The sequence below is a fragment of the Salmo salar genome, chromosome ssa02 (genome assembly GCF_905237065.1).
Source record: "Salmo salar chromosome ssa02, Ssal_v3.1, whole genome shotgun sequence".
In the NCBI taxonomy this organism is placed as follows: Eukaryota; Metazoa; Chordata; class Actinopteri; order Salmoniformes; family Salmonidae; genus Salmo; species Salmo salar.
Window position 1 is genome coordinate 60238328 of NC_059443.1, and position 21602 is coordinate 60259929.

The 21602-nt window shown below is 42.1% G+C and overlaps 1 non-coding gene across 1 annotated transcript; it reads right to left on the reverse strand.

Annotated features, from left to right (window-relative positions):
• Positions 1–18044: 18044 nt before the first annotated feature.
• trnaa-ugc (transfer RNA alanine (anticodon UGC)) lies at positions 18045–18119 on the reverse strand. The gene has a single exon. It is a non-coding gene; the product is annotated as a tRNA-Ala (tRNA).
• Between the last annotated feature and the right edge of the window lie 3483 nt (positions 18120–21602).

Genomic DNA, 21602 nt, shown 5'->3' on the forward strand with positions numbered 1-21602 from the left:
ACTAGTGTTTTTGCTCCTCTTTGTATGCTTTCCACTCCACTGAATTAGCGGACCCATGATGCCACAGTCTCAGCGAAGCAGGAAACGATTCTTCCCAGAGCCACTTTGTATTCAGATCTTTCAAATGTATGTGTGTGTGTTTGTGTGCGTATGTGTGTACGTGTTTGTGTGTGTGTGTGTGTGTGTGTGTGTGTGTGTGTGTGTGTGTGTGTGTGTGTCGTGAATGCGTGCATGCGTGGGTGTGTGTGTGTGTGTGTGTCGATGTCTCTGTGTGTGTTTGTGTGTGTGCGTATGTGTTTATGTGTGTTTAGTCATCTGTCTCCTTGCACGGCAGCCCCACACAGCCTTCCTAAGGAACACTAGTGTTTTTTTTATTCAAAGATAACCCTATTAAATAAGCATAAGATAGTAAGAAAATAAGATAGTTCTCTCTTCGACTGCATTTTTCAAGCTTTTGTGATCAGATGTAAGCTTCGGATGCTCTGTGAGCTCTATGAGAGGGGGCTGTTGTTGGTTTGAAATATTTTGTTTTTCTGTTTTTCTGTTAAACTGGCTTGACTATAACTGTTTGCTAGTTAGACTTCTGTATCGACAGTGTTTAGCTTTACATCTTCATGGAAATAAAACATAAAAACCTTGAATTGTTTCCCAATCTATTCCATAAAAACTAGAATACATGTCTATATAGTCCTACAGTAGGCCTACAACAGCGTCATAACACCTAGGACTGGCATGCTAATTGTATGTGTAACCGCAGATTATGGATAAGGAATGTCATGAAAATAAAATAACTGTACTAACCATTTTAAGACAAATGAAAGTTACTGAAGTTCAAAGATCATACCCCCAAGACATGCTAACCTCTCACCCTTACAATAACAGGGGAGGTTAGCATGTCTTGAGGGTATGATCTTTGAGCCTCTGTAACTTTCTCACTCATCATTATTCACGATTCATTCAGGATTATTCATAATTATGGTAGCATCACCATTAATGTAGAACTGTTTAGAAACATATTCTATTCTTATTTACAATAGAAATTACTCCAAAATGGCACAATGCATTATTTATGATTCATTTCTATTGGGCACTAAATAATCTGAAACACAACCAAAACGAACTGCAAATGCATCCAGCAAGTTTGTAGAGTCACATTATAATCATTGCGTGCTAGGAATTTGGAAACAAATACAACACTTTTGGCTACTTTATTCATAAGAATCTTTGGGGGGAAATAATTTTGACCCCTACCTAAAAAAGTATTACTTGTTAAACAAAATCTAATTCTTTGAGCAACTTCATTAGCATAAATATAATTTCATTTTTTTTTTTGCATACAATATAGCTCAGCATTTGAACCATTTATTTTATACAGTCATTATTACTCATCTTCATTAACTTTTTAAGGCTAGGGGGCAGTATCCTGAATTCCGGATGACTGACGTGCCCAAAGAAAACAGCATGTTACTCAGGTCCAGAAGCTAGGATATGCATATTGGTAGCATTGGATAGAAAACACTCTGACGTTTGTAAAACTGTTAAAATAATGTCTGTGAGTATAACAGAACTGATATGGCAGGCAAAAACCCGAGGAGAATCCATCCGGAAATGTTTGTTTTTGAGTTCACAGGCCATTTCAATGCAAGCCTATGGGATATTCAGTACGGAGGGGGAAAAAAATGTATGAAATGAAATGTATGCATTCACTACTGTAAGTCGCTCTGGATAAGAGCGTCTGCTAAATGACTAAAATGTAAAAAAAAATGTAAGAATTCCTCCCAGATTGCAGTTCCTATGGCAACCACTAGATGTCAACAGTCTTTAGAAAGGGTTTCAGGCTTGTTTTTTGGAAAACAAACGAGTAGTTGTAGTTTTTCCAAGGTGTCTCTCATTTGAAAAGTAGTCTTGTGGTGCTCGTGAATGAGGTGCGCGCTCTTCGTTATTTATCTTCCCTATTGAACATACTATTCTCTGTCTTAAATTTTATCGTTTATTTAGATATTAGAGTACCTGAGGATTAATTAGAAACATTGTTTGACTTGTTTGGACAAACTTTACTGGTAACTGTTTGGATTCGTTTGTATGCATGTTGAACGACTGGATAACTGAATCAAGCGTGCCAACTAAACAGACATTTTTGGGATATAAAGAAGGACTTGATCAAACAACATGACCATTTGTTGTGTAGCTGGGATCCTTGGGATTGCAAACAGAGGAAGATTGTCACATCCTGACCATAGAAAGCTTTTATTTTCTATGGTAGAGTTGGTCAGGGTGTGACAGGGGGTTTTGTCTAGTTTATTTATGTCTATGTTGGTTCTAGTTTCTTTTTTCTATGTTGGGGTTTTGTCAAATTTATGTATTTCTATGTGGGGTTCTAGTTTCTGTATTTCTATGGTTTTTTGGGGGGATGATCTCCAATTAGAGGCAGCTGGTCATCATTGTCTCTAATTGGGGATTATATTTAAGTTGTTGTTTTTCCCATTAGTTTTGGTGGGAGATTATTTTGAGTTAGTGTATGTTGCACCTCTTCGTCACGGTTTGTTGTTTTGTTTATTAGTTTATTTGTATGTCTTTGTCACGTCCTGACCAGTATAAGGGTTATTTGTTATTGTAGTTTGGTCAGGATGTGACAGAGGGTATTTTGTTTATGTGGTTCGGGGTGGTGTTTTATGTAGTAGGGTGTTTGATTTATTATTTCCGGGTTTTTGGGGTTATGTTCTAGGTTTGTATTTCTATGTGGTCTCTAGTCTTTTGTATTTCTTTGTCTAGTTTATTGGGGTTGGACTCTCAATTGGAGGCAGGTGTTTTCTAGTTGCCTCTGATTGAGAGTCCTATATATGGGTATGTGTTTGGTTAAGTGTTTGTGGGAGATTGTTTCTTGTTTTGCATGTGTGAGCCTGACAAGACTGTCTTGTTGTTCGTGCGTTCTTTGTTTGTTATTTTGGTGTTCTCTTGATAAAAAAAATAAATAACAAGATGAGCATCCACATTCCTGCTGCGTTTTGGTCCTCCATTCCCGACGACAGCCGTTACAGTCTTGCATAGTTTCACAGTTAAATTAAAATGTGGAACGATACAGACGCTGCGCCTTGGTCTCCTTCATCTTCAGACAGACGTGACAGAATCTCCCACCACCAAAAGACCAAGTAGCGTGCGTTTACGGGGAAGATGAGATGGACATGGGAGGAAATCCTGGATGGAACAGGACCCTGGACAAGGCCAGGGGAGTATCGCCGTCCAAAGGAGGAGTTGGAGGCAGCGAGAGCAGAACGGCGATATTACGAGGCGTTATACCATCAAGGCAAGCAAAAAATGTTGGGGGGGGGGCACACGGTTAGATTGGCAGAGTCAGGGTGGAGACCTGAGCCAACTCCCCATGCTTATCGTGGGGAGCATGTGACCAGTCGGGCACCGTGTTATGCGGTGATGCGCACTGTATCTCCAGTGCGCATTCAGAGCCCGGTGCGCTCGTTGCCAGTGCCCCGCATTTGCCAGGCTAGAGTGAGCATTCAGTCAGGAAGGGTGGTGCCAGCTCTGTGCTCATGGTGTCCAGTACGCCTCCTCGGTCCAGGATATCCTGCGCCGGCTCCGCGCACTGTGTCGCCAATGCGCATTCACAGCCCAGTGCGTCCTGTGCCAGCGCCCCGCATTTTCCGGGTGAAAGTAAGCATCCAGCCAGGACAGCTCTACGCTCAAGACCTCCGGTGCGCCTCCATGGCCCAGTATATCCTGTACCTGCCCCACGCAGCCGGCCTCCAGTGAGTCTATCCAGCCTGGTACGCCCTGTGCCTGCTCCTCGCACTTGCCCTGAGGTGCGTGTCACCAGTCTGGCACCACCTGTGCCAGCCCCACGCATCAGGCCTCCAGTGCGCCTTCCCAGTCCAGAGCTTCCGGCGACAGTTCCCAGTCCAGAGCTTCCGGCGACAGTTCCCAGTCCAGAGTTTCCGGCGACAGTTCCCAGTCCAGAGCTTCCGGCGACAGTTCCCAGTCCAGAGCTTCCGGCGACAGTTCCCAGTCCAGAGCTTCCGGCAACAGTTACCAGTCCAGAGCTTCCGGCGACGTTCTACAGTCCGGAACCTCCTGAGACGGCCTACAGTCCGGAACCTCCAGCGACATCCCCCAGTCCGGAGTCTTCACCGACGGTCTGCAGTCCGGAGTCTCCAGCGGTGGTCTGCAGTCCAGAGTCTCCAGCGGCGGTCTTCAGTCCGGAGTCTCCAACGGCAGTCTGCAGTCCGGAGTGTCCGGCGGCGATCTGCAGTCCGGAGCTTCTGGCGATGATCCATGGTCAAGTGACATGAAAGAGGAGGGATCAGCTGGCGGAGCGGGGGCTACGCCCCGAACCAGAGCCGCCTCCTATGCTGGCGGATAAGCAGGATGTGAGGGTTCTTCGTCCCGCACCAGAACCGCCTCCGATGCAGGAGGATCCGCGGGATATGAAAGTTCTTCGTCCTGCACCAGAGCCGCCACCGACATTAGACACCCACCCTAACCCTCCCTGTATTTTTGTTGTTGTTTAAGGTTGTGCGTTTGGAGTCCGCCCCTTTGGAGGGGGTACTGTCACGTCCTGACCATAGAAAGCTTTTATTTTCTATGGTAGAGTAAATCAGGGCGTGACAGGGGGTTTTGTCTAGTTTATTCATGTCTATGTTGGTTCTAGTTTCTATTTCTATGTTGGGGTTTTGTCTAGTTTATGTATTTCTATGTGGGGTTCTAGTTTCTGTATTTCTATGTTGTTTTTGTGATGATCTCCAATTAGAGGCAGCTGGTCATCATTTTCTCTAATTGGGGATCATATTTAAGTTGTTGTTTTTCCCACTAGTTTTGGTGGGAGATTATTTTGAGTTAGTATATGTTGCACCTCTTCGTCACGGTTTGTTGTTTTGTTTATTAGTTTATTTGTATGTCTTGCATAATTTCACAGTTCAATTAAAATATGGAACGATACACACGCTGCGCCTTGTCCTCCTTCATCTTCAGACAAACGTGACAAAGAACTTCAAAGGAAAGTGATTTATTTTATCGCTATTTGTGATTTTGTGACGAGTATTCTGGTGTGGGGCTCTGTCCTCAGATAATCGCAATGGTATGCTTTCGCCATAAAGCCTTTTTGAAATCTGACAACACGGTTGGATTAACAAGAAGTTAAGCGTTTAAACGATGTAAGACACTTGTATTTTCATGAATGTTTAATATTGCGATTTTTATATTTTGAATTTCACGCTCTGCAATTTCACCGGATGTTGGCGTGGTGTGACGCTAGCGGCACACCTATCCCAAAGAGGGTGTCAATCATTTCAAACCCCATTGTGTATATATATATATTTTTATAACGGTGACCACAGTCATTTATCTGACAAATAACCTTCACAAAAAAATCCATGATTGTCACAGCCTTAATACCTCTTGCCGCTCGCATCCCATTAGCGGGATCAACAGCCAGTGAAAAAATCAGAGCGCCATATTCAAAACCAAATCTAATAATTTCTATTTCTCAAACATAGGACTATTTTACACCATTTTATAGATACACTACTCCTGAATCGAACCACGTTGTCCGATTTCAAAAAGGCTTTACAGCAAAAGCAAAACATTAGATTATGTTAGGAGAGTACATCGACAAAAACAACCACACAGCCATTTTCCAAGCAACTAGCATGCATCACAAATACCCAAAACACAGCTAAATGCAGCACTAACCTTTGACGATCTTCATCAGATGACACTCCTAGGACATCATCTTACACAATACATGCAATTTTTGTTCGATAAAGTTCATATTTATATATAAAAACAGCATTTTACATCGGCGCGTGACGTTCAGAAAATATTTTCCCTCAAATACTGCCGGTGGATCAGCGCCACAATTTACAAAAATACTTGTCATAAACATTGATACAAAATTAAACTGTCATTCAAAGAATTATAGATGAACATCTCCTTTATGCAAACGCTATGAAAGATTTCAAAAAAGCTTCACGAGGAAAGCACTCTTTGCAATAATCTGAGTACTGAGCTCAGAAAAATACACTAGGCTATACAGATAGCCGCCATCTTGGAGTCATCTAAAATCATACATTGCATTAGAAATATTCCCTTACCTTTGATCATCTTCATCAGAAGGCACTTCCAGTAATCCCAGGTCTACAACAAATGTTGTTTTGTTCGATAAAGTCCATAATTTATGTCCAAATAACTCCTTGTTGTTCGTGCGTCCAGTAAGCTATTCCAAGTGTAGAAAGTGCGCGGACGATGTCGTGACAAAAAGTTTTAAAAAGTTGTATTTACGTTCGTTCAAACATGTCAAACATTGAAAAACATCAATCTTTAGGGCCTTCAGAACGTGAAGATTCAGTAATATTTCAACCCGACGGTTCCTGTGTCTTGAAAAAGGTTTTGGAACGGGAGGATCCATCCTCATGAACGCGCGCCAAGAAGTGATGTCACCCCCTGCCTCAACAACTTCCCCTCCTTCTCATTCGGTCTCTGTTCATCGTAGACGCTTCAAACAACTTTGTAAAGACTGTCGACATCTAGTGGAAGCCTTAGGAAGTGCACAATTATTACTACGTCACTGTGTATTCAATAGGAAACGACTTGAAGAGAGCCCATGCATCCAGATTTCCACTTCCTGGTAGGATTTTTCTCAGGTTTTTGCTTGCCATATGAGTTCTGTTATACTCACAGACACCATTCAACCGGTTTTCGAGACTTCAGAGTGTTTTCTATCCAAATCTACTAATAATATGCATATCCTAGCTTCTGAGTTTGAGTAGGAGGCAGTTTAATATGGGCAAATATACTTTCCCGAAATTGTCAATACTGCCCCCTATCCTAAAGGAGCTGTAAGAGGATTTATTAACACACAGTATATAGCATTATGTCTACACTGTGGTGCTCCCAAACCCCCCTATACATGTCAGTGAATGGTTTGACCCGGACCCGTCTGACCTCACATAAGCTCTTTGGTGCCCATCACTCTGAGCTCGGGGAGGGGGGTGATGGCGTGTCACCGTGGCCTTTGAACCTGTCGTTGACAACTTCAGGCCCCCCTCAAGTGGCAGCAATAGAGGCTCATACATCTCATGAATATTGCAGCTGGTATGGCGATGACATAAAATATGATATTTATTTACACCCAGGAAGGAAGATATTTGAATGCCTTTCCTGTTGAGGTATTGGCACTGGAGTAATAAGAAATGGTAGATTTACCCTCTGTCTTCTTCTAGGTTAATCTTGAGTTGTTGACAGTACCAGAATAGTTTTTTTGTTTAAATAAAACATTAAACATTGTAGCCATGGCAGCTTTGACTAATCTCTATTCTACAGGGTGCATGCAAAATGTCAGGCATCGTTCATATTAAGTGTAGCTTGAATTATGCATGTACAGTGCACTCGGAAAGTGTTCAGAGAACTTGAATTTTTCCACTTTATGTTCTGTTCCAGCCTTATTCTAAAATTGATCAAATAGTTTTTTCCCCTCTTCAATATACACACAATAGCCCATAATGACAAGGCAAAAACTGTTTTTAGAAGAAAAAAATATATCACATTTACATAAGTATTAAGACACTTTATTCCGTACTTCTTTGAAGCAACTTTGGCAGCAAATTACAGACTCAGGTGTGCCAAGCTACAAGCTTGGCAGACCTGTATTTGGGGTGTTTCTCCCATTTGTCTCTGCAGATCCTCTCAAGCTCTGTCAGGTTGGATTGGGAGAGTTGATGCACTGCTATTTTCATGTCACTCCAGAGATGTTCAATCAGGTTCAAGTTCGGGCTCTGGCTGGGCCACACAAGGACATTCAGAGACTTGTCCAGTAGCCACTCCTGCGTTGTCTTGGCTGTGTGATTAGTGTCGTTGTCCTGTTGGAAGGTGATCCTTCACCCCCAGTCTGAGGACCTGGACACTATGGAGAAGGTTGTCATCAAGGATCTCTCTGTACTTTGCTCCATTCATCTTTCCCTCAATCCTGACTGGTCTCCCAGTCCATGCTGCTGAAAAAATCCCAGAGCATGATGCTCCCGAGTGGCGCAGCGGTCTAAGGCACTGCATCTCAGTGCAAGAGGCATCACTACAGTCCCTGGTTTGAATCCAGGCTGAATCACATCCGGCTGTGATTGAAAGTCATATAGAGCTGGGCACAATTGGCCTAGCATCGTCCGGGTTTGGCGGGGGTAGGCTGTCATTGTAAATAATAATTTGCTCTTAACTGACTTGCCTAGTTAAATGATTATACCTTTATTTCAACAAGGAACACAGACTGAGACCAAGGTCTCTTTTACAGCTGGGCCCAGCATATACATGTTTACACATACAGTTTAGATATAATGATTAAGAAATTACACAAGACAAACAAAACGATCACAGATAACACAAAAAAATACAGCAGCAGATAGTTACATTTACACATAGGTTATGCCCCTAATAGCACAATAACTTGCATTACCCGAAGCAGTTACAAAAATAAAAATCCTCCAATAAATGTTTAAAATGGGCAAGGGGGACGAGAGTCTCAAGTTTATAAGTTTGGTCTGCAAGCTATTCCATAAGCAAGGAGCGTAACATGAAAAGGCAGCCATACCAACTCTGTGTAGATCGCAGGGGCCTCAAGTGTAATCCATGCTTGAGACCTGATTTTATGAATTCTAATTCTAAAGTTGATGAGTGATGATAAATAAGAAGGTTGTTTATTCAGAAGTGCTTCATAGACAAACACGAGAGCATGTTGTTCTCGTCTCAAGGACAGTGAAGTCCAACCCACATTTCAATATAAAATACAGTGGTAAGTTCTGTATCTACGAACTGCAAAAATCTCTGAAGCTGGAGATTCCCATCTCCCTCACTAGCGTTAAGCACCAGCTGTCAGAGCAGCTCACAGATCACTGAACCTGTTCATAGCCCATCTATCTACCTCATCCCCATACTGTATTAATTTATTTATTCTGCTCCTTTTGCACCCCAGTATCTCTACTTGCACATCCATCTTTTGCACATCTACCATTCCAGTGTTTAATTGCCATATTGTAATTACTTTGCCACCATGGCCTATTTATTGCCTTAATTCCCTTATTTTACCTAATTTGCACTCACTGTATATAGACTTTTGTTTTCTTTTTTTCTACTGTATTATTGACTGTATGTTTTGTTCATTCCATGTGTAACTCTGTGTTGTATGTGTCTAACTGATATGCTTTATCTTGGCCAGGTCGCAGTTGCAAATGAGAACTTGTTCTCAACTAGCCTACCTGGTTAAATAAAGGTGAAATAAAAAAATCTAGCACCCATAATAAACCTAAGTGTGCAATTATAAGTAGCAACCAGCGGTTTAACCTCTATGGGCTAGGTGGGACGCTGTCCCACCTACTCAACAGCCAGTGTAATCCCGTGGCGCGATATTCAAATACCTCAAAAATGCAAAAACTTCAATTTTTCAAACATATGACTATTTTACACCATTTTAAAGACAAGACTGTCGTTAATCTAACCACACTGTCCGATTTCAAAAAGGCTTTACAACGAAAGCAAAACATTAGATTATGTCAGCAGAGTACCCAGCCAGAAATAATCAGACACCCATTTTTCAAGCTAGCATATAATGTCACATAAACCCAAACCACAGCTAAATGCAGCACTAACCTTTGATGATCTTCATCAGATGACAACCCTAGGACATTATGTTATACAATACATGCATGTTTTGTTCAATCAAGTTCATATTTATATCAAAAACCAGCTTTTTACATTAGCATGTGACTAGCATTCCCACCGAACACTGCCGGTGAATTTACTAAATTACTCACGATAAACGTTCACAAAAAAACATAACAATTATTTTAAGAATTATAGATACAGAACTACTCTATGCACTCGATATGTCCGATTTTAAAATAGCTTTTCGGTGAAAGCACATTTTGCAATATTCTAAGTAGATAGCCCGGCATCACAGGGCTAGCTATTTAGACACCCAGCAAGTTTAGCACTCACCAAAGTCAGATTTACTATCAGAAAAATGTTATTACCTTTGCTGTTCTTCGTCAGAATGCACTCACAGGACTTCTACTTCAATAACAAATGTTGGTTTGGTCCCAAATAATCCATTGTTATATCCAAATAGCGGCGTTTTGTTTGTGCGTTCAAGACACTATCCGAAAGGGTAAATAAGGGTTACGAGCATGGCGCATTTCGTGACAAAAAAATTCTAAATATTCCATTACCGTACTTCGAAGCATGTCAACCGCTGTTTAAAATCAATTTTTATGCCATTTTTCTCGTAAAACAGCGATAATATTCCGACCGGGAAATCGTTTTTTATTACAAAGAGAGTGAAAGTAAAAGCATGCTATCCCCTCATGCACGAGCCTCAGTCTGATGGCCCTCTGATAGAGCACTTGCCAAACGCGCTAATGTGTTTGAGCCTGGGGATGGAATTACATCGTTCAGCTTTTTCCCGCCTTCTGAGAGCCCATGGGAGCCGTAGGAAGTGTCACGTCATGCCAGAGATCCCCTGTATTTGTTAGAGATGATCAAGGAGGGCAAGAAATGGTCAGACAGGCCACTTCCTGTAAGGAATCTTCTCAGGTTTTGGCCTGCCAAATGAGTTCTGTTATACTCACAGACACCATTCAAACAGTTTTAGAAACGTTAGGGTGTTTTCTATCCAAAGCCAATAATTATATGCATATTCTAGTTACTGGGCAGGAGTAGTAACCAGATTAAATCGGGTACGTTTTTTATCCAGCCGTGCAAATACTGCCCCCTAGCCCCAACAGGTTATGTGTGGATGCTGTAGCATGCATGTAGAAATATCCCCATATCTATAACAGACATAAAAGTAGCTTGCACAATTTGTCTTCTATTTGTGGAGGACAAACATGTCCAGTACTGATTTGTTGACATTTACAAAGTTCGTCAATATGCATTTTAAAAGACATATTCCTAAGTACTTATATGCAGAGACCTGATTAATTCGAGAGCCATCTAAGCTCGTAAGTGCAAGTGTATTTTCAACCAACTTTTTGGAGCTATTAAAAATTATAAAATGTGTTTTCTTTGCATTTAAAACAAGTTTCAGCTGTATAAAAGACCCTTGTAATATCTTAAAATCTATCTCCAGCTGTGATAATGCTTGGTCAGCCGTTGAAGCAATAGAGTACAAGACAGTGTCATCAGCATATAGATGAATTTTACACTTTCTTACCTCACCACCAATATTGTTTATGTGGAGAGTGAACAGTAATGGACCAAGTATAGAACCTTGTGGGACACCTTTAACCAACTCCAATGACTCCGACTGGATGCTGTCGGCTCTAACAGCCTGACTTCTATCATTTAGATATTCATGAAACCAACGACAGGCATCCGATCTCAGTCCTATTAACGACAGCTTACCGAAAAGTATCGCATGGTCTACAGTGTCAAAAGCTTTAGACAAATCTATGAACAAGGCGGCACAGTACTTTCTATTATCTAGGGCATTAGTAATATAATTTACAACATGTACAGTGGCCATAGTGGTACTGTGTTTAGGTCTGAAGCCAGATTGATTGCTAGAAAGAGTATTTTAACAGTTAAAAATTCTTGTAGTTGCCTATTCACCAATGACTCTAGAATTTTTGCCAAACAGGAGAGCTTAGAGATGGGCCGATAATTATCCAATTCACTACCATCACCTCCCATGAGGAGTGGTAAAACAAAAGCTGTTTTCCAAGCTTTAGGAATCTTTCCTACGACAAATGTTTGATTGAAGATGTGCGTCACTGCACTAGCAATGATAGGTGCCCCACACTTGGTAAAAATGGATCCAGATTGTCAGCGCCTAACGATTTCTTCAAATCTATAGCAGATAGTGCAGATAAGACCTCATCTTCTGTTACTTTTTGGAAACTAAAAACCGGCTTACTGTTTTCCACATCAGCTGAAGGCCGAGGGGCTGAAACAATAGACCGGTCAGGATCATGTTGGACATTTTTTGTAAAGGGTCAATAAAAATACAAACGCTACCACCACCATGCTTCACCGTAGGGATGGTGTCAGGTTTCCTCCAGACATGACGCTTGGCATTCAGGCCAAGGAGTTGAATGCAGGCCAAAGAGTTGAATCAGAACAGAGAATCTTGTTTCTCATGGTCTGAGAGTCTTTAGGTGTCTTTTGGCAAACTCCAAGCGGGCTGTCATGTGTCTTTAACTGAGGAGTGGCTTCCGTCTGGCCACTCTACCATAAAGGCCTGCTTGGTGGATTGCTGGAGAGATGGTTATGGATATCATAAGGTGAATGCACCAATTTGTAAGTCGCTCTGGATAAGAGCGTCTGCTAAATGACGTAAATGTAAATGTAATGGTTGTCCTTCTGGAAGGTTTTCCCATATCTGCAGAGGAAGTCTAGAGCTCTGTCAGAGAGACCATCGAGTTCATGGTCACCCCCCTGACCAAGGCCCTTCTCCCCTGATTGCTCAGTTTGGCCGGGTGGCCAGATTTAGGACGAGTCTTGGTGGTTCCAAACTTCTTCCATTTAAGAATTATGGAGGCCACTGTGTTCTTGGGGACCTTCAATGCTGTAGAAATGCTTTGGTACCTTTACCCAGATCCGTGCCTCAACACAATACTGTCTTGGAGCTCTACGCACAATTCCTTCCACCTCATGGCTTGATTTTTGCTCTGACATGCACTGTCAATTGTGGGATCTTAAATAGACAGGTGTGTGCCTTTCCAAATGATGTCCAATCAATAGAATTTAACACAGGTGAACTCCAATCAAATGGAAACAGGATGCACCTGCTAAATTTCGAGACTCATAGCAAAGGGTCTGAATACTTATCCAAATAATGTATTTCTGTTTTTTATTTTTAATACATTTGCACACATTTCTAAAACCTGCTTTTGCTTTGTCATAATGGGGTATTGTGTGTAGATTGATGAGGAAAACAAGTAATATTATCCATTTGAGAATAAGGCTGTAATGTAAACAAAATGTGGAACAAGTCAAGGGGTCTGAATACTTTCTGAATGCACTGTAGATGAAAGCATCCTGATTCAATACTTCTTCCTATGTGCCAAGCATGTTAATTTGTATTTAAGCAGGGTGTTACCACCCATAATTACCTGATGGTTTGTCTTCCATCAGTATACACCGGCTATACGCCGTGGGATCCAAATGAGATGTAGATACCAGTCCCATAGCTCTATCCATCTCACTGTGGGGATGAGAAGGATAGCAATGCCTTCAATATCACCGCTAGACTGGTACGCATGTTAATAATCAGCCAACCTGCGTGTGAGTTTGTGTGTGCGTGAAGGGTTGGGTGTTTTAATATGTTTGTTTGTTTATGTGTGTCTGTGTGTGTGTGAGTGTGTGTGGGGGTTGGTTCTTCTCTCCTTGTGGGGACCTACAATCCCCAAAAGTCCCCACAAGGACAGTAAAACAAGGAAAATTGTCCCTCGTGGGGACATAGCGATGCCTATTTAAAGGTTAGGAGTTAGGTTTAGGATTAGGATTACAATTAGGGTTAGGGTTTGTGTTAGAATTAGGGTTAGGGTAAGAGGTTAGGGTTAGGTTTAGGTGGCGGACTGCACTAGCATCGAAAAGTCCCAGCAATATGCAACTGTTAAGGAAAGTCAGGAACCAATACACGCAGTCAGTCAGGAAAGCAAAGGCTAGCTTTTTCAAACAGAAATTTGCATCCTGTAGCTCTAACTCCAAAAAGTTTTGGGACACTGTAAAGTCCATGGAGAATAAGAGCACCTCCTCCCAGCTGCCCACTGCACTGAGGCTAGGTAACACTGTCACCACCAATAAATCCACGATAATCGAGAATTTCAATAAGCATTTCTCTACGGCTGGCCATGCATTCCTCCTGGCTACCCCAAACCCGGCCAACAGCTCCCCACCCACCGCAGCTACTTGCCCAAGCCTCCCCAGCTTCTCCTTCACCCAAATCCAGATAGTAGATGTTCTGAAAGTGCTGCAAAACCTGGACCCGTACAAATCAGCTGGGCTAGACAATCTGGACCCTCTCTTTCTAAAAGTATCCGCCACCATTGCTGCAACCCCTTTTACTAGTCTGTTGAACCTCTCTTTCGTATCGTCCGAGATCCCGAAAGATTGGAAACCTGCCACGGTCATCCCCCTCTTCAAAGGGGGTAACACTCTAGACCCAAACTGTTGTAGACCTATATCCATCCTGCCCTGCATCTCTAAAGTCTACGAAAGCCAAGATAACAAACAGATCACTGACCATTTCGAATCCCACTGTACCTTCTCCGCTGTGCAATCCGGTTTTCGAGCTGGTCATGGGTGCACCGCAGCCACGCTCAAGGTACTAAACAATGTCATAACCGCCATCGATAAAAGACAGTACTGTGCAGCCGTCTTCATCGACCTGGCCAAGGCTTTCGACTCTGTCAATCACCGTATTCTTATCGGCAGACTCAATAGCCTTGGTTTCTCAAATGACTGCCTCACCTGGTTTACCAACTTCTTCTCAGACAGAGTTCAGTGTGTCAAATTGGCGGGCCTGTTGTCCGGACCTCTGGCAGTCTCTATGGGGGTACCACTGGGTTCAATTTTCGGTCCGACTCTTTTCTCTGTATACATCAACGATGTCGCTCTTGCTGTGGGTGATTCCCTGATCCACCTCTATGCAGACGACACCATTCTGTATACATCTGGCCCTTCTTTGGACACTGTGTTAACCTGTTAGGGCTAGGGGGCAGTATTGACACGGCTGGATAAAAAAACGTACCCGATTTAATCTGGTTACTACTCCTGCCCAGTAACTAGAATATGCATATAATTATTGGCTTTGGATAGAAAACACCCTAAAGTTTCTAAAACTGTTTGAATGGTGTCTGTGAGTATAACAGAACTCATATGGCAGGCCAAAACATGAGAAGATTTCAAGCAGGAAGTGGCCTGTCTGAGAAGTAGTGTTTCATCTTGGCTCTTTTTATTGAAGACTCAGGATCTGTGCAATAACGTGACACTTCCTACGGCTTCCATAGTGTCTCAGAGCCCGGGAAAAAACTGAACGATATCGAGGCAGGCTCTTGCTGAAACACTTTATCGCTTTTGGCAAGTGGCCACTCAGAGTACTATGGGCTTAGGCACGTGCCCGCTTCGACCGAATGCTTTCTTTTCCTTTGTCTGTTTAGCTAAAAGCAGATTCCTGGTCGGAATATTATCGCTTTTTTATGAGAAATATGGCATAAAAATTGATTTTAAACAGCGGTTGACATGCTTCGAAGTACGGTAATGGAATATTTAGATTTTTTTTGTCACGAATTGCGCCATGCTCGCCACCCTTATTTACCCTTTAGGATAGTGTCTAGAACGCACGAACAAAACGCCGCTGTTTGGATATAACGATGGATTATTTTGGACCAAACCAACATTTGTTATTGAAGTAGAAGTCCTGGGAGTGCATTCTGACGAAGACAACAAAGGTAATAACATTTTTCTTATAGCAAATCTGACTTTGATGAGTGCTAAACTTGCTGGGTGTCTAAATAGCTAGCCCTGTGATGCCGGGCTATCTACTGAGAATATTGCAAAATGTGCTTTCACCGAAAAGCTATTTTAAAATCGGACATATCGAGTGCATAGAGGAGTTCTGTATCTATAATTCTTAAAATAATTGTTATGCTTTTTGTGAACGTTTATCGTGAGTAATTTAGTAAATTCACCGGCAGTGTTCGGTGGGAATGCTAGTCACATGCTAGTCACATGCTAATGTAAAAAGCTGGTTTTTGATATAAATATGAACTTTATTGAACAAAACATGCATGTATTGTATAACATAACTAGGGTTGTCATCTGATGAAGATCATCAAAGGTTAGTGCTACATTTAGCTGTGGTTTGGGTTTATGTGACATTATATGCTAGCTTGAAAAATGGGTGTCTGATTATTTCTGGCTGGGTACTCTGCTGACATAATCTAATGTTTTGCTTTCGTTGTAAAGCCTTTTTGAAATCGGACAGTGTGGTTAGATTAATGAGAGTCTTATCTTTAAAATGGTGTAAAATAGTCATATTTTTGAAAAATTGAAGTAATAGCATATCTAAGGTACACTGAATAACGCGCCACAGGATTCAACTGGCTGTTGAGCTTGCGTCCCACCTAGCCCATAGAGGTTAACTAACCTCCAAACAAGCTTCAATGCCATACAACACTCATTCCGTGGCCTCCAACTGCTCTTAAACGCTAGTAAAACCAAATGCATGCTTTTCAACCGTTCGCTGCCGGCACCAGCCCGCCCGACTAGCATCACTACACTGGACGGTACTGACTTAGAATATGTGGACAACTACAAATACCTAGGTGTCTGGCTAGACTGTAAACTCTACTTCCAGACTCATATTAAACATCTCCAATCCAAAATGAAATCTAGAATCAGCTTCCTATTTCACAATAAAGCCTCCTTCACTCACGCCGCCAAACATACCCTCGTAAAACTGATCCTACCGATCCTCGACCTCGGCGATGTCATTTACAAAATAGCTTCCAATACTCTACTCAGCAAACTGGATGCAGTCTATCACAGTGCCATCCGTTTTGTCACCAAGCCCCTTATACCACCCACAACTGCGACCTGTATGCTCTAGTCGGCTGGCCCTCGCTACATATTCGTCGCCAGACCCACTAGCTCCAGGTCATCTATAAGTCTATGCTAGGTAAAGCCCTGCCTTATCTCAGCTCACTGGTCACGATAACAACACCCACCTGTAGCGCGCTCTTCAGCATGTATATCTCACTGGTCATCCCCAAAGCCAACACCTCATTTGTCCGCCTTTCCTTCCAGTTCTCTGCTGCCAATGACTGGAACGAATTGCAAAAATCACTGAAGCTGGAGACTTATATTTCCCTCAATAACTTTAAACATCAGCTATCTGAGTAGCTAAACAATCGCTGCAGATGTACATAGCCCATCTGTAAACAGCCCACCTAATCTACCTACCACATCCCCATATTGTTTTTATTAATTTTTCTGCTCTTGTGCACACCAGTATTTCTACTTGCACATTATCATCTGCTCATCTATCACTCCAGTGTTCATTTGCTAAATTGTAATTACTACGCTACTATGGCCTATTTATTGCCTTACCTCCTCACGCCATTTTCACACACTGTATATAGACTTTCTTTTTTTCTATTGTGTTATTGACTGTACGCTTGTTTATTCCATGGGTAACTCTGTGTTGTTTGTGTCGCACTACTTTGCTTTATCTTGGCCAGGTCGCAGTTATAAATGACAAATCGTTCTCAACTAGCTTACCTGGTTAAATAAAGGTAAAATAAAGTTTTACGTTTAGGGCTATTGTTACAGGCTATGGTTAGGTTTAGGGGGAAATAGCATTTTCTATGGAAATTCATTTTAGGTCTCCACGAGGATAGAAGAATATAAAATTTTGTTGACTATGGAAGTTCATTTTATTTCAGTTAAATTAATTTCAGTTCATTTCAGGTTATTTTGTGGGGGAATCCATTTGTACCAGGATGTTCCTTCGTTCAGGTTGAGAAGCCACGTGCTTGTACTGAATATGTTGCAATTATTGAAAAAAAATGTTTGTCTCCAATTATGGTACTATACAGTATGCCTACGGTATGGAAACTAGGCCCCATTATTGCAGTGGATAGTTACTTACTAATTTTGTGTATGAACGACTTACAAAATGGGCCTCTTATACCACTGTGTGTGTGTGTGTGTGTGTGTGTGTGTGTGTATAATATAATAATCTGCATTCCACTGACTTACTGGGGAAACAGTCACAATGATAAAAACAGAATCTCAGCACAATAACTGTTATCTGTACCCATTGCTACAATGATCACCATACTGTTTGTGTTTAAAGATAACTGTTCTGGAAAGGTAATTCATATTCACATTGATTGCAGTATTGAATTAATTCATAACCTGGACTTTGATTAAATATCCAATATATATATATATTTTTTTACATTTTCGTCATTTAGCAGACGCTCTTATCCAGAGCGACTTACAGTAGTGAATGCATACATTTCAATTAATATATTTCCCCCCCCCGTACTGGCCCCAGGTGGGAATCGAACCCACAACCCTGGCGTTGCAAACACCATGCTCTACCAACTGAGCCACAGGGAGGCCAAAATTTTAGTCATTTAGCAGAAGCTCTTATCCAGAGCGACTTACAGTAGTGAATGCATACATTTCATTTCATGCGTTTGTGTTTTTTGTACTGGCCCCCCGTGGGACTCGAACCCACAACCCTGGCGTTGCAAACACCATGCTCTACCAACTGAGCTACAGGGAAGACATTAGCACTTGTATATATATATATATACATTTATATTGGTTATTTATACGATATATATATATATATAAACGATATATATATATATATATATATATATATATATATATCTTAAAATTATATATATATATAACGTTTATATATATATATATATATATATATCGTATAAATAACCAATATAAATGTATATATTTGTAATGGTTTTTCTTAGAGAAGTAGAGGAGTCAGGCGCAGGACACAGGGATCAATGTAAACAAACGTGTTTACTTGAAAAATTCAATAAATCTTCTCATAGAAAAATACATATCGCGGAGAAACACCTCCAACCACACAAAACAGGAAACAATCACCGACAAGACAAACAGGAAATGCAGAGGTTTAAATAATGAACATAATTAGGGAAAATCAAAAACAGGTGTACACAATAAAGACAAAACCAAACAAACAGTGAAACATCGATCGGTGGCAACTAGTAAGCTGGTGACGTCGACCGCCGAACGCCGCCCGAACAAGGAGAGGAGCCGACTTCGGCGGGAGTCGTGACAATATTATTAAATACCCAATATATACACTGAGTGTACAAAACACAAGGAACTCCTGCTTTTTCCATGACATATACTGACCAGGTGAGTCCATTTGAAAGCTATAATCCCTTATTGATGTCACTTGTTAAATCCACTTCAATCAGTGTAGATGAAGGGGAGGAGACAGGTTAAATAAGGATTTTTTAAGCCTTGAGACATGGATTGTGTATGTGTGACATTCAGAGGGTAAATGGGCAAGACAACATTTGTGTGTCTTTGAAAGGGTTATGGTAGTAAGTTCCAGGTGCACCAGCTTCAGTGTGTCAAGAACTGTAACGCTGACGGGTTTTTCACTCTCAACAGTTTCCCATGTGTATCAAGAATGGTCCAGCACCCAAAACTTCACAACTGTGGGAAGCATTGGTGTCAACATGGGCTAGCATCCATGGAACGTTGTCAAATTGAGGCTTTTCTGAGAGCTAAAGGGGGAGCAACTCAATATTAGGATGGTGTTCCTAGTATTTTGTACACTCAGTGTGTATATATACACTGCTCAAAAAAAGAAAGGGAACACTTAAACAACACAATGTAACTCCAAGTCAATCACACTTCTGTGAAATCAAACTGTCCACTTAGGAAGCAACACTGATTGACAATAAATTTCACATGCTGTTGTGCAAACGGAATAGGTGGAAATTATAGGCAATTAGCAAGACACCCCCAATAAAGGAGTGGTTCTGCAGGTGGGGACCACAGACCACTTCTCAGTTCCAATGCTTCCTGGCTGATGTTTTGGTCACTTTTGAATGCTGGCGGTGTTTTCACTCTAGTGGTAGCATGAGACGGAGTCTACAACCCACACAAGTGGCACAGGTAGTGCAGCTCATCCAGGATGGCACATCAATGCGAGCTGTGGCAAGAAGGTTTGCTGTGTCAGTCAGCGTAGTGTCCAGAGCATGGAGGCGCTACCAGGAGACAGGCCAGTACATCAGGAGACGTGGTGGAGGCCGTAGGAGGGCAACAACCCAGCAGCAGGACCGCTACCTCCGCCTTTGTGCAAGGAGGAGCAGGAGAAGCACTGCCAGAGCCCTGCAAAATGACCTCCAGCAGGCCACAAATGTGCATGTGTCTGCTCAAACGGTCAGAAACAGACTCCATGAGGGTGGTATGAGGGCCCGACGTCCACAGGTGGGGGTTGTGCTTACAGCCCAACACCGTGCAGGACGTTTGGCATTTGCCAGAGAACACCAAGATTGGCAAATTCGCCACTGGCGCCCTATGCTCTTCACAGATGAAAGCAGGTTCACACTGAACACGTGACAGACGTGACAGAGTCTGGAGACGCCGTGGAGAACGTTCTGCTGCCTGCAACATCCTCCAGCATGACCGGTTTGGCGGTGGGTCAGTCATGGTGTGGGGTGACATTTCTTTGGGGGGCCGCACAGCCCTCCATGTGCTCGCCAGAGGTAGCCTGACTGCCATTGGGTACCGAGATGAGATCCTCAGACCCCTTGTGAGACCATATGCTGGTGCGGTTGGCCCTGGGTTCCTCCTAATGCAAGACAATGCTAGACCTCATGTGGCTGGAGTGTGTCAGCAGTTCCTGCAAGAGGAAGGCATTGATGCTATGGACTGGCCCACCCGTTCCCCAGACCTGAATCCAATTGAGCACATCTGGGACATCATGTCTCGCTCCATCCACCAACGCCACGTTGCACCACAGACTGTCTAGGAGTTGGCGGATGCTTTAGTCCAGGTCTGGGAGGAGATCCCTCAGGAGACCATCCGCCACCTCATCAGGAGCATGCCCAGGCGTTGTAGGGAGGTCATACAGGCACGTGGAGGCCACACACACTACTGAGCCTCATTTTGACTTGTTTTAAGGACATTACATCAAAGTTGGATCAGCCTGTAGTGTGGTTTTCCACTTTAATTTTGAGTGTGACTCCAAATCCAGACCTCCATGGGTTGATAAATTGGATTTCCATTGATTATTTTTGTGTGATTTTGTTGTCAGCACATTCAACTATGTAAAGAAAAAAGTATTTAATAAGATTATTTCTTTCATTCAGATCTAGGATGTGTTGTTTATGTGTTCCCTTTATTTTTTGGAGCATTATATATATATACACCTTGATAACGTACTCAATATATACTGTATATAACCCTGGCTGGAAGGTATTGTAGGCTACATTGGTTGTAGCAGTGTACTCACCTATTAAACAAACCATGGCTTTAATTCGAGAGTCTGAGGCCACATACAAAATCCAATATGTCTTCATATTGAAAGATATACGATCAGAGAGGACCTTAAAGAGATTTCCCACCGCAGATAATTGATATTGCCTGATTCGTGCAAGACACTCAGCAGAAAAAGGATACACTGTACTTATAATTCACATGTTTTATATTTTAAAAAAATGATATAACATTTTTGGTTCTTTTGTCTCTGTAGTCCAGCACTTTGGATTTGAAGTGATATAATGTTACACAAAGTCATTCAGAAACATACAAAGTATGTTACCCTTGTTGTTTCAGGCATAAAATAGCATTAGCCTGGATCCCTAGTAGACAACTGTAGCTGTTGGTAGGTGCTACTGTTACCACTAGCAAGCTATACTCCAGTGGGGAAAAAACACAGAGAGGCTTTGGTGGCAGACAACATATGTTGTGAGACTTTTATTTGGGCTACCCTGAAGTGTTAGCTACAGACAATCCTGTACCTGCAGACTTCAGTATTTCCTTATTTGCTGTTATACAGGTATCAAGAGTATCATAGTTGGGACACATGA